Source organism: Anopheles stephensi, chromosome 2, assembly GCF_013141755.1.
Source record: "Anopheles stephensi strain Indian chromosome 2, UCI_ANSTEP_V1.0, whole genome shotgun sequence".
NCBI classification, from domain to species: Eukaryota; Metazoa; Arthropoda; class Insecta; order Diptera; family Culicidae; genus Anopheles; species Anopheles stephensi.
Window position 1 is genome coordinate 62,689,640 of NC_050202.1, and position 14,389 is coordinate 62,704,028.

At 45.5% G+C, this 14,389-nt stretch overlaps 1 long non-coding RNA gene and 1 other non-coding gene across 2 annotated transcripts; one reads left to right on the forward strand and one right to left on the reverse strand.

Moving 5' to 3' along the window:
• The first annotated feature begins 888 nt into the window (after nt 1–888).
• Nucleotides 889–10,357, forward strand: LOC118506670. The gene is made up of 3 exons (XR_004905529.1): nt 889–979; nt 7,318–7,320; nt 10,347–10,357. It is a non-coding gene; the product is annotated as an uncharacterized LOC118506670 (long non-coding RNA).
• On the reverse strand, nt 906–978 carry Trnar-acg. Its single transcript has one exon. It is a non-coding gene; the product is annotated as a tRNA-Arg (tRNA).
• Nucleotides 10,358–14,389: the final 4,032 nt, after the last annotated feature.

The window sequence follows — 14,389 nt, forward strand, 5'->3', positions numbered from 1 at the left end:
GTTTGGGACCGGGGACAATAACAAAACAGTCAAAGGCAACAACCTTTATCGCTCCTAGATGGCTCTCTATTTGCTCAACATCAAAACCTGCTCCAACACCATCCGGTGGCAGCAAGCAAAACGAGCATCAGTCGCCCCCTATTATCTTTATCGACCTGGCTCGGCCTGCATCGTCTTATCGTGTGCTTCATTTTGCCCTTAAAATCAAGCCACACTCGAAGCGCAAACGAGGAAGAACCGCCTGCCTGCTTCGCGTGAGGTCGCAAACGAAAACCACCGTACCGTGGCCAAGAAACACACACGCACACGGCTTCCTCCTCCTCCCCCTCCCCCCTCTTCATTCGGGATTGCATGCGATGGGCACATTTTTCTCGATTTTATTATTATCAGTGCTGGCTGGTTGTCCCCCTACCCGCTTGCCACTTGCTTGCGTTAGGCCCATCCGAATGTCCCTTGTATGTGCTGTGCGCTCTGTCGTTGATTTACTTGCGGTCGTGGCGTTAAATATATAAGTGTTTTTTTGTTGCCTTGCTGTCTCCATGTTTTGCCCGTCGGTACGACGCTTCTCCACGTTGGCCATTTTTTTTCTGGAGGCGGAACGCAAACCCGTGCACGTGCTATGCTTGGAGGGCGATGGGAGGGGGGAATTAAGCAGGCAAACCCAAGCGAGGTACTTAATTTGTTTACGCGTGCGCAATGACGTCTCAACAACGCCCGATCGTTGAAGTCGGGTGCTGCTGTTGGTGCGCACTGGCGGTTGCTGGGTGTCGTCGGTGTGGAACACAGCTTTGTGGAACGTTTTACGATGCGGTGCTTAAGTGGTCAACAACATGCGCTGTCCAGCTATGGACAATGTTGCAGGGATTGAGAGTAAATATGATACAAAAAAAAGATCTGTTTGGGAGCGATCCTGCCAGGAGTCGAACCTGGAATCTTCTGATCCGTAGTCAGACGCGTTATCCATTGCGCCACAGGACCCGTTGATGAAGGGTGAGTTTGTAGGGACAAACGGCGAGCTGTTGATGACGAGATGTGTCGCGCTGTTGTTCTTTCTAATCTGTCTTTCGAAGGTCGAATCTTTATTGCAAAACTTTTGACATAGCTCCTTCAAGTAAACTTTAAGTAAATTCCTTCAAGCAATTAAGGTGTATTTAAAGTTCATAATAAGCACGGAATTGGGATAGTGCTTCGTTTCAATCAATTTTTCGATAGCTATTTTTGGAAATTTTGCATAAAGATTTCTTCTTTTTGTTAACTAGTTTAATTTTCTTCGACAACAAAGCAAAAGGCGAAAGAAAAAGCTACAGGCGCAAGTGAGTAGTAAGCTCCCGCAAGTAAGAACCTTGTCAAACATTACAGCCGACCGGATGTAATCCTTTTCCCGTGTTTTCCACTCCCAACCAACACACACGCACACACGTACACACACTTGGTAGGGCACACATGCTGTGTGGAGCACTGCTCTTGGGTTTGGTTTTTCCTTCTTTTTTCCTACCCACCCATACATTTCCACGGAAAGCAACAGAGAAAAAAACAATCTTTCCCGAAAAAGCGTGTTGGGTGTTGGGGCACAGGAAAGAAAAGTTTTTCGGAATTGATTTCAGGCTCCCATTCCCCCACCCTGAGTTCCTCCAATCCCTGACCACCACTTGAGTTGGAGGAGGTAGTAGCGCCATAAATCACACATTTCCTTCCACCGACCGTCATCCATCGGCGGCAACACGGTGTAAGCGGACACAAATCGCTCGATTCGTCGAATTTATGTCAATGTCAGCTGACTCTTCCCTTCCACCGCTCGTGGGCAAGGAGCTTACTTCCCTGCACTCGTCCCGTCCTCATCCACACGAACGAGCAGGGAAAGAGAACGCCATGCCACCCGGGTATCGATTTCTGGGTTTGCCGGGGAGTCCTTTTTTCAATTTTGCTGTCATCTGTCTTCATCGATAGGACACGTTTCACGGTGTCGGAGCTACTACTAGCTAGCGGCAACTTTATTTCAGGCAGACCGCCAACCCGACCGACTTGATGCGCCGAGAGCGCGCCAGAACGCCCAGAACACACGCAACGAGGAGCTTTTTTGAGGAAGCGTTTTGTGTCAAGGACACGCTTACTTGTTTACTCCTGCCGTGTGTGTGTATGCGCGCCTTGCTCTTTATTAGCTTGTTTGTTTATTTTTCTATCTAAATAGATCTATTTATTTATTTTCACTTCTTTTTAGCGATATCAATTTGACCACAGGCAAACACATTCATAATCTTTTGTGGTTCGCTCCTCGCGCTGCAAACAATTATTTGCTGCCCCACTCGTAGACGAGAACACGAGGGCCCGTCCTTCGAAGGGCGCACACAGCCAACCCCACCCCCAGCCCTTGCAAGACGGTGCGATGGGTGGGAAAATTTATGCAAATACATTCACAATCTGCTTCAGCAGTGTAGTGTTCGCGGTTCGCTTCGTTCTTGGAGGTTCGGCAAAGTCGCACCGAAACTCGGTTTGCAACAGTAGTGTTTGGGGCTTGGGCTCCATCAAAACTCGTCGTCCTTTTTTCTGAGGACCAACTTCGCCCCCGACGCCTCGCTGCGAAAGACATTGTTAGGGGGACAAAAGAGAATGAGGCTCCCAGCGAGGCTTTCCTATTTCCGTGGTTCTGTTATAATACTTACAGCAGCACGCTTATAATGCTTTGCTTGCACTTCCATTGTGCACGATCGCTCTCCCGCTCACTTTTGGGGTTGGAAAGAAGAAGGAGGAGGGCGCGGGGGGGGGGGGGAGTTTGCATTTCAAAAGCCATTGATATGACAGAACGCAGTGACACGGAGCAGCAGGACAGGCAGTGGCTTTAGGAAAGTTGTCGGTTAGTAAATCATTTCTGGAAATCCTTTTTGAATGTTTTGTGCATTTAAGTTGTCACTTTTGTTCTACTCTTTTGATTGCTGCATTTTACCCTTTTCTAGTTGTTTAGTTTAAGTAAGCAGATTCCAGTTTTGTTTTACATTTTCTTAAACTCTCACACAATAATACTAATTTAATTTTACCTCTTTTTCTCTCATCACCATAATTGTTAAATCTTAAAGTGTGGCTTTAAACGGTGCTAAAGCGTTTGCAGTGAAGCGGGATCACCCTGAAGCACCATGCACTCAATTAGAATGTTTTGTTTAGATTAATAAACATTCACAGCTCAGAACTCAATCTACACCCTGAAACACCCCCTTTTACACACATTATAAAAGGACAAGAGTTGTAAAAAAAGGCAACATCTTTCGAAGAAAACACATCCCCCCGCTTGTGAACAATGAATGAAAAGGGCGCACAGCCAACGGCAGCAATCGCCGCCGTAGTGGGGCAATGGAAAACTCCCTTCTCCGTCGCTCCATTGTATGCAATTATTGGTCGGCAAGCTCGACGGTACAGACTTGCATCTCCCCCTCCACCGCCACTAGTCCCAGTTTCACTACCGGGCCAACCCCCCAACCTCCCCCTTCCAATGGGGGAGCGATGGTACGTAACGGTAATCGAAGCGAAAGGGCCGCGCTCGTGGGCTCCGTTGGCTGGCTGGACGGAAGCAACATGGGATTGAGCGAGCATGGGTTTGTACGTGATGCCGTACACGGACGCCGCTTTTCTTTGTGTGTGCGAGCAGCAGCAGCAGCAGTTTGCTTCCGTGGCCAAAGTTCATGTCCGGTATTTCGTAGTGTGTGTTTTCTTCTTCTTCTTCTTGCCGCTGCTGCTTCTGCTTCCTATTGCTCTTTTGCTAACGCTAACGCGCGGCGGGACTGTTGTGAGGTGAGCACCCAGGTAACACAATAGATCATTTTCCATGCTGTAACGGAGTGCGGTGTGGATGTTTGAGCCCTTTTTTTTGCTTCTTCTTCTCCTTCTTCTAAACGAAATTGATGAATTATGATAAGAATGTTGAGGTGGCGTGAACAATTGGAGATGGGATTTTTCGTCTGCGCTACCGAGAACAAGCTGATTGATTAAAGCTTCCCGGAACCGATCCAAGGTTTCGTGTGTTGAATGGAAGGTAACAATTAGAAAAGTAAGTACGGTAACGTTTTATGGAACTTAATGTTTTCTATTAGGTAAATTGCTAGAAGGAGTCTAGTGCACTAAATCACAATCAAAAGAGAGAGTGAGATCATTAGGTTTTTGTATCTTGTTTTACTATTTATAAGGAAAATACTTAGCTTAAAATAAGAGTTGTAAACAGGAGTATTCTTGGAGTGTATCGCTACTCCACATTATTGATTTTTAGCTATTTCATTTTCGGTTAATCACTGGCATTTTTGGATATTTCTTTGTTTTTTCTTGTTATGAAACATAATCAAGTCTCTGCTCAAGTGTTATATAGCTCATCATATACAACCTGCTGCGGGTCCCACCAAAGCAATGTTGTTTCTATTTCTTTCCGACGATTGTACTACATTTTGATTCCATTTTCTCTCTCTAATGAAAATACTTCAACTGAAAAGATGTAGTCTTGAAGCAAAGTGAAATGAACTGAACCGTAAAAAGATCCAGTGGGCATTTTTGAACTGTTGTTCCTCCTCGCCCCCCTTAAAAAAGCTATCGAATGAAATTTAGAAACCTTCGATCCTTCCACAACCCTTCCACAACCAAAATCTCTCGGACTCGTCGAATGCAAATGTCCTAATTTATGCACAAAACTTGCCAGCGCGCGCAATAAACTTTACCCACCCACAATGAGCAAACGGCTCACAAACGAAAATAAGCGGATGGAGGAAGCGTCGTGATGAAGAATCATTGAATGGTTGTACAGAAAAATCATCCAACCGGTGATGATCCTTCAATGTTTTATACGCGCACCAAACAGGTGTTGTGCCACACACTAACTGGGCTGACTTTGAAGTGTCCTTTAAAACTGAATCCGAGAACCCGGTGCTGGCTATATCTCCCTCTCTGTAGCTCTTTATGGACAAACCCGTTTTGCGAATGATGATCGTGTCGAAAAGTCGTTCGAAAGGGAAAAGTTTGTCGATTAATTGCAAATTTTAAACCACTCTTGCAGCTGTTGACAGCTCACAACCAGCACCGTGTCCTGGGTTGGGTCGGTGAGGACGGCAACCCAACGCACCCCAATTCTATCATAAATTCTTCTGTCTCCTGAGCCCACTTTCCACGGACGGAACGAAACTCCCTCGAAAACGCGTGTAGTGTGAACAGAAACGGCCGACCGAAAACTTTGATTGACGCTAAATTATGAATAGACACAAATCAAGCACAATCAATAAACCCGACGCTCCTTTTTCCCCATTTCTATTATAGCGAGGTCAGAAAGTTGTGTGTTTAGTGTGGCCCCATTTTTCGCGCCTCGCATTGTTTTCCTTCCGAACTATGCCGTTCACGGTGCTGCAGTATTCGGTAAAGTAAGAAAATTACTCCTTCACAGCTTTGTTCCGTTTTTATTCTTAACTGGAAAGCTCACCCACCGCACCACATGTGAGCGAAGGAGAATTTCATCCGTTTCGGCGTTAAATTTCCACCTCTCCATGAACGATGAAAAGGCGCCCGACTCGTTCGCTTGTCGCAAGTCGAAAGGGACTTCTGCTTCTTGGAAATGATGCTTCCCAAGTCACATGTATTCATGCGCCATAGGTGAGCGTTTGCGTGTTCCCTGCGCCTGTGTGTGTGTGTGCGTGTGGGTTGAAGGGTGAAGTTCAGTTGATTAAATTCCTGCAATAAAGTGATAACTTATTCAGTGGTTAATAAAGCATGCCACCATCCCGGTTGACAGCAAGCGCCACCGAAGCGCTACTATCGCTTGGAACTAGAATGGTTTAAGGACAGAAACCATTCTCGAACGTGGAAGAAACTCGCACGGAGCTTGCATTTCCATTTCGCTTGCTTGTGTAGCGAGTGGGGAAGCTTGAAAAGAATGAATCCGTTTTCGCTTGAGCTAATGTGGTTCCGGCGTCTCCCAAAAGGCCGTGCTCTAGTACAAACACCCCGTGAGCTTCACCGGAAAACTGTGTATCCTGCTGCACTTCCTTTCACAACCTTCGGGCTCTGACACGGTAATGTGTTGGGCGTGCATGCGCAAAGCCGCCCATTTTACCGCCGGTCACTTTTTCAGGAGACAGAGAGTAGAAACGAGAGACAGAGAGCGAGTGATATAGTTTGATAGCTTTTGCGTGACCATATTCCCTTGGATGGAGCACAGACCACCGACCGTGCTCACCGATAGTCGATGGCCATTAATTATGGTGTGTTTAGCGTAAGGTAAAGGAAAGGATAATGTAAGCTCTTGCTTCACACTTCTCGTTAGCACAGCAGTACAGTGGTAAGGCGGCATACGGGATGTTACGAATGGGGAACCGAATAGGATGCGTTTGATGTTAAGAAATGATTTGATAAAGTTTTTGAGTGTGGGAGCGTATAAAGATTTACTTCCGTTTCTTGCCTAACCTAGCGATGTCAAGCTACAATTAAGTATAACCGACCTGATGCAGTATGCCCTATTTGAGTGGAATTGCCAATAGCTCGATCGCACTGATATTAATGGAAGTTTGTGAAGTTGTGAAGTCGGTAGTAACAGCTAAAGGGGACAGATGGAATGATTCGTGGTCTAACGCAGGACAGGATCCAGTCTGCCTCTTAGCGTTATACTGCAGGCTTGTTAGGGGCGTAGCGGGAGACGATCTGGATTGGATTTGAACCCCGGTCAAATAGGACACATATATTAAAAAATTGAGCAAATTCTACGCTCCTTCACCAGGATGGTCACCGCACGATTCCTTGACTGTGCCAATTTGTCACTTCCATTTTAACAAGTTCTTCACGCAAAGTATTGAGTGTGGTGTCACTCAAGGATCGGCGTAGAACGACCTACGTCTTAGTGTAATTCTTTCCGTTCCCTCATCCACGCACTAGCTACGGCCCGTCGGAAGCTTTCCGTCTGTGTCAGGGTTAGTTTAATGTTGTTAATTCCACGTTTTGACTATCATTTTTCTTCTTCAAATCATTTAGTATTATTGCTTTGTTCATTGTGCCATTTAATGTTTGTTAATTCGCGTATAGTTTGTCTAAAACCTATCTATGAACTATTTATTTAATTAATTTATTAAGCCATCCTTGCCTACCGTTGGAACTTCATATGTTTCACAAGCAGAGTTGTATAGCAATATTTCTGTACCAATGTGGGATTTTATTTTAAATAGGCTTCAAAAGCTGGTTTGGTTAGTTTAGTCTTTTTTACATACCCAGGATAAGTTGCTCTTCCACGGTTCGGAGAAGGAAATGACTCTCAACGAAAGTGAACTGGTGAACTATTGGTAAATAAGTCTTAAGCAATGCGGGCAGACAGTTCTTTCAGTGTCTAGAAATATTCTGAATATTTTTCCACATTTTTTAATAGTAGGTAAAATCATCATTTAACAGAGGAGTCAGAGGATTTATTAGGTTGAATTTCAGCCAGCAATATGTTGCTGTACATTTTTATGCTGATTTCAAATCAATTAAATTACTCCATCCAATAGCATTAGACTGCCAGAATTTCCTCGAAGCTGGTCGTGTCAAAATATTCGCTGGTAATTGATGTAATTGACGTGTGGTGACAGCAACCATATTATTCAATGGGTAATTCGTGGTTTTGTGGGTCTAAAATCAGCAACGAAATTCAAGGATGATTGTGAAATTTAGTGTTTTATGATTGTGTTTGTTTTAACTCGCTGCTCAAATTCTGTCAATAAACTGTCCATAATTAATTCCCAAAATGTGTCACACTCAAAGCAAACCATTCGACCGCATCGAAGCTCGTATCCTTTAAACAAACAAAGCCACCACAAATCAAACCGTATCGACGACATCAACCTTTTGCGAATCAAATTTTCTCCCCAAAAAAGCGGACCCATCCTTCTTCTTCTTTCTATTTGCATACTAAATAGTTCGCAGCAGCAGCACAGCAACACAACAAAAAAGCCTCCCCCCGAAAGGGAAAACAAACAATTTAATTACTTTATCATGAAAAATTCCGGCAGTAGCAGCAGCAGCGCTCATTAATTTTACCTTTGCCGATTAAGTTCTCATTTGTACCGGTGACTGCCTTTTAACCGTTTAATCCTCGGGGGCCGCTCCGATTTACAGCTCCCAATTTTTCCCGGAGGGAAGTAGCAGCTTTTTCGCCGGCAGCCCCCACCAAGCTACTGGCCCGGCGTCATCGGCTACCGGTGGGGTGATTTAAGATTAGGAAAAGCGGTGCGCTTCGCATCGGTGACCACGGACGGGTTGGTCGGTTGGTTGGTTGGTGTGCAACCATCACCTACCGCAACATGTTTACGTCGCTCTCTCGCTCTCGCTTCCCCCGGTGCAGCGGGCAAATGTGCAATGGTGCAGTTGTCTGGCAGGAACCGAAACACTACTTCCCAACCATTACGCCGACGCGCCCGTTAGCCTACACGGTGGTTTGTGTGTGTGTGTGTGTGTGCTGGTGGCCACGGCACGGAGCGGTCGAGGCATAGGAATTGAGTTTTAATTACAGTTAATTATCGTACCTATGTGCTCTTGTCTGTTTTATTGTCTTTCCCCTGTTTTGTTTTGCGGTGCAGTGTTCTCTCTCTCTCTCTCTCTCTCTCTTGCTTTCTCCCTTCGAAAGGTGGAAGCAAAAATGGCTATTTGGAAAATGGCTGGGCGAAAAATGGTAGAATATCAAACCAAACACCCGACAAGTCATTGACGCCAGCCGTTGTTGTGAGGTGCGCATCACCACTCCCTCAGTATGTAGAAGGCCCATCGAAGGAGCGCGCCTGGAACGGGTATTTCTTTTTTTTTTGGGCTAGAAAACAAACGGAAGATAGCTGGCCGAACCGAAAGGAACTGCAAAAAGGAGGAACAGAAAAAATGTCTAGCAGGGCTAGGGTTGGATGTGCGAATTCTCGTCTAGAACCGCTACCGTGCATTTGCCAACATTGGAACTTACTGCTACGTTGATGATGTTGGCGCACCTTAGCACACGGTGTACGTGTCTGGTCAGTGACACCTGACAGACACCCACCAAACACTTGGGCAGCAATAATTATGCACAACCTCCTCCACTACGCTGGGCTGGGTAGATAATTGGGGGAAAGGACAGTGGCTGATCTGGAGCTGTAACATAGTGGAACAGTCGCACAAGACCTGCCAATATGTCGAACGAGGTAGAGAACCGAGAATCGTTTATCGGTGTTGGGACAGTCATTCTTTTAGCGGGGGAGATAGTTACTGAGTTCTATTGTGGAACGTTCCCACGCAAGACAAGCATATCTCGTAGGATTAATTATAGGAGGTATGTAAGGCCTATCCCTATTTATTCTATTGGGTTTACTAAACTCCAGGACGGATTAGCCAAGGACGGGGAGAGAAACAATTCAAGAAAACAAAGATAATAAGTCAAGGCCTACTAGAGGATTTCTTCTAAAAATATGCTCAGTATAGGAATTCAATTTACTAAACAAAAAGCCCTTGCAAGGGCGAAACTGATTTACACCTTCGTCGAGCAATCATCACCGGGATGGATTCCAGCTCACCTTATCGCGGCTTCGTCTGCGAGCAGACAGAAACGATCCACTCTACTCACAGTGAGCTGTCGACTAGTCCATACATATCGGTGTTTGTTTTTTTGCGTACTGTTTGGCGTATATTTAGGTTTCATTTGCCTGTCCCATGTGCCTGTCCCTCTTGGGCGTACTGCTATCGGCCGCTTCCGACGGACGCACGCGGGCAATGAATGAGGTGAAGTACTTGGCAAGTGATTTTATTCGCGGATATCAGTTGTGAGGGGTTATGGATTGGTTGGGGAGGGGGATAGCATGGTGCAGGGATAGGACGCGAACAGACGGACGAACAACAAAGCGAATGTATCGAAACGTTGCGGTGTGGTGGCCCTTGCGGTGTTCTGCCAGCGGGGTCCGAACGTGCGGTGCGTCGCACTATGGTGGTTGATTTGGTGGGGGACAGAAAACTTGCTCAGGGGGAGGATTTTTTTTAAAAAGCTGCTCAATTATCAAGGATTCAAGATATAGTTTGTTTAGATTAAATTTTGATATATTAAGGGATTAATTTGCTTAGAAGCTATTACGAATACTTAGTGCTGTTCATATTGTACCTGAAGATTAAGAGCCGAAGTCAGTGAACAGGTAGGTCTTTTGACGACGTGGATTACTGTCAAGATAAACTTGGAGCAAACGACTTATTGTTTGACTGAACGCTTACTGAGTTCTCTCTGCAGCTATTGAGCAGGATAGACGGGGTCACCAGAATTGATACCAAATCGTTCTTCCATGAATTCTTCTTCTTATTACCTCTACAACCTTGAGAGGTCTTAGCCTGACTTTGCTGACTTTCTGTGGCTGAAGTGTGAAGATCGACGCTGCTATCGCCTTGATCATCGGATCGCTACTCTTTTATAAAACTTTTATGATTGAAGTCAATCCAAATCCGGATGGAGAACCTTCCCAAAAATAATCCTCGCACAAGAGTCCTGTTTGTCCTGACGAAAAAGCCACCTAAGTTTTGTCCACCTAAGCATCACAGTGTGCTTAAACCACCTCTCGACCGCGCCACAAGGCAGCATTCGCAACGGCAGCAACTCGCGATAGCAGCAACTGTTGTTTGCAGTCGCGCCTGCATATTCGCTTGCCGTAGTTGCTTTTTCCCTCTCGAACTCACGCCTGTCTGTCTCGTACCCACACGCACGCACGGACACTCACTTGTCTCCAATGTACACTTTTTGTTGTTGCTGTTCGTTGCTGCCCTCCCTCTAGTTTTGTTTGTTACCGCACCGTTGTGCTTTGTGGCATACTCCCCAATTCCAATTCCCCACATTCATCACGGAGTCTCCCCCGTCTCTGTGTTTGTGTGTGTATGTGTGTTTGGTGGCGCGACTTGGCTTGGGTTAGGCTGGCGTAACTCTTCGCGCGCGCGGCCCTGTCTTTTGGTTTGTTCGTTCTTTGGCTTCCACAGCGACGGTCCTCCCTGCCGAAAAACCTCGCCCTCCCCGACCGTTCCAGCCGGCACGGAGTGTTGGAGTGGAAATGATCTACTAGCTGCCGACAACGGTCGAGAATGCACCAAACAAATAAAAGTGTGGCAAGCAGTGGAGAACCGAGAGACAGAGAGAGAGAGAGAGCGATGGCGCTGGTAGGGGCCGCCTGACAAGCTTCCTAGGTTGGGTGGTTAGAGGCACGGAGGGGGTGGTTCGCTGATGGTGCAAGAATTTGAAACAAAGCACGGCGGTGCACCACCATCATCATCATCATCAGTGGACGCGATTCTGGAATGACAAACGAACGGTTTTTGGCCCACCGTTCGGATGGTATGGAGGATGCCCACCGGTGATGGTTAAGCAGCAAGCGTTGGAGCACAGTTTCGTTGGCTTCGGGGACGGTCGATGGACGTTTCGCAACAAAAAAAGAAAGGTAAAGTTGGATGAGCCACAGAGGGATGCTCCCGTCCGTAGGCTGTGTTCTGGAGATTCCTTCGTTGTTTGCCATTGCCTGTATTTTGCAACGGAATGGCATGCGCTTAAGATAAAAGGGTGGGCAGCGATCTTGAATTCTGAGGAGCGAAATTGCAATAATTGGTTTGTGGAGATTTTCCACAACTGCGACCTTTCGTGTGTGATGCTCTGACTGCTCTGAGTTCTTAGACAGAGTTTGAGCAGCTATTTATATAAAATAAGATTTAACTGGTTTAAGGTAAATCCACTAGCAAGGTAGAAGGGAAAATCAGTTTCATTAACTAAACCGCGTTTGGAATTGAATTCTTCCCCGCCGCAGGAACACAACAAAAGCCACCCTCAAAATCACAGAATGAGGTTAGCAAGCTAATAAAACCCACCAAGAGCTCGTTCTCGCCCTTACTGTCTCTCCCTCTCTCGTCTGCCGCGTGTTCTCTCGCTAGTCTCGCTTTGTCTTGAACACTTCATTCAATCCGACCCTCCATCGGACCATTAACGAATCTCTCGTATCGTTTATGCGACTGCTGCTCACAAAACATTCCCAATGTTGCTGTTCACTGCCGCTGCTGGTGGGGCTGGCCAACCTTTGAGCAATGAGAACTTCCGCAGAATCGACAGAATATGGTTCTCCCATGCTCCTGGCCCACACTCGCTTGCGCCTTCCCAGCACGCTGTTCGCGTACATTTAACCGGTTGATGAAACGGAACTCGAATCCGACCGACACCACTCTCGTCTGCGCTGGGGCTTCTCCAAGGGGGGAGGGGGAGGGGGCTCGATTTTGCCACCATTTAATTTTGCGTACAAGGGAAAGCAAGCGAAAAACGCAAACGAAAAACAACGACACAACGACCGTCCAGCGCATGGAGTTTTTTGAAACAGGATCGACGGTCCGAGGACGATACGATACAGATATAGCTTGGTAGATACCGGGCTGATTTACAGCGGTGTGAGAAATCGTAAATTAATAAAATATTCAAACCGGGGGAGCGGAGTTTTGTGAAGCAGTTAAGGTTAAGAAGGTTTGTCGATGACGCTTGATGCCCGCCCTGGTCTCGGTGGATGGATGCTCGGGTGTACGTACATATACATACGATACGGCAAACGATTTGCCAATAGGCTTTAGCCCGTGCGAAGGAGTATTGGTGCGAAGAGGTAGCGTCCAGGTAGCCAATGGAGCCGCCCATGGGGTTTCCGACAGCAATGTCAAACTTGGAAGAGTGTTTGATAAATAATGAATTAGGGGGTTTCAGAATAAAACCGCCACTTATAGAGTTTATTATAAATAATGTTCCTATAGTTTATGAAGAATACAGAAAGATCCTTAAAATGTTTTGTCACGATGTCAACGATTGGCAAGGTACTTGTGATAAATTTACTATTAAATAATTGTCCTTTTTCGAAAAACTTTATAATAGATGTTCCTATATAATTTTAAGGATTTTTTTAACTTAACGATTATGCCCAAGTTTCATTATAGCACTGCATTACTAACAGTCACAACTATGTTGTAAATCTCGCTTATCTATAGAACCTTTTAGATATAGAATCTGATGTAGTACCTATAAGATACTATGAGATCTAATTTCGCCTGTTTCTAACGGCACATCGAGACATTTTTGTTCCTAAAAAGTACTTATAAAAGCGTGTGTTGAACTAGTTAAAAAAGTTAAGAATTTTTATACAAACATTATACAACAATAGCTTACTTCCTCCTCAAACTTTCATGTTTAATGGACTGTGTTACAATTAGAAGAACACCTTACTATGATCTCAAATAAACCCTGTACAAATTGTAGTATAAGTTTTGTATTTTTAAATAATAAAAGAAAAAATAATCCGAACTACCACATAAGATCCGTAACGAGCATTGACAGGAAAGTTGTATGCTTTCTTGATACTCACAGCTGTTGTGACGATTACAATAGATTTCCCTCCTCTGCGCTTTCCTTGACATGGCCTGAAACGCTAATGGGTGACGTTCTTTTTTACAGGTAAGATCATTCAAACGATTTTACGGAAACGGAAGTAGGAAACAATCACACTATATGAACGAATTTCTTTCCTACGTACATCTGCCGCCACACAGAACAGGTAACAAGTAAGGAACCGAAAAAACCTTGCAGCATTTCCAAGAGAAATTTTCACCATTCTTATCAAATGAATCGGTTTTTTGTTATCGTTCTTTTCATAAACCCCAAAACGTACCCGGTACCTCACGCGGGAGCAAAACGATCGTTCATCGCTCACTCACTCACTATCGTTTAACACCCATTTAACACACATTTTTGACCGTTTCGTGCCCAACCTCAATATTCGGGCTTCGGTTTCGAACAATAATTAAATCATAATGTTCACATAACCGCTCTAATCACGCTCAATTAAACCCACCCCGAACACCTCCCCACGCGGCAAGCTTATCGCGGGCTTATCATCGCCCACCGCTTCCACCGAACCGTTTTGGTACGTGTCGAAAGAATCAGAGGTGAAAGACAAAAACAAAACCCCAGTCCCCCCCACCGCCAAAAATAAACTGCATGTTCTTTTGTGCCGGAGTCGAGAAAGAGAGCTGAGAAAGATAAAGGTGGAAAATAAATAACCGAAAAAAGGATGTCGAATTGCATGGTGCATCTGCAAAAGCGCACGCGAATCAACCCCTGGTGGAGGACACGGACCCATAGTCAGGAGAGACAAAAGCATTAATAAAAATTGAAAACATTAACCGAAAGCAAGACGAGTGAACAAGGGTACTGGAAGGAAGTACCGGGTGGGGGTGGAACGGGGGGGTCAAAACGCCCAAACAAACAGAACGCAACACATACAGTGAATGAGTGAGACCGAGAGCTGTGTGCTAGAGTGAAACAGATCGTAGCAAGGGTGGCTTTGGTTTCGTTCAACCGACCAAATAAAGTGGAGCGTTCGCGTTGTTGCGTCGACTGCGA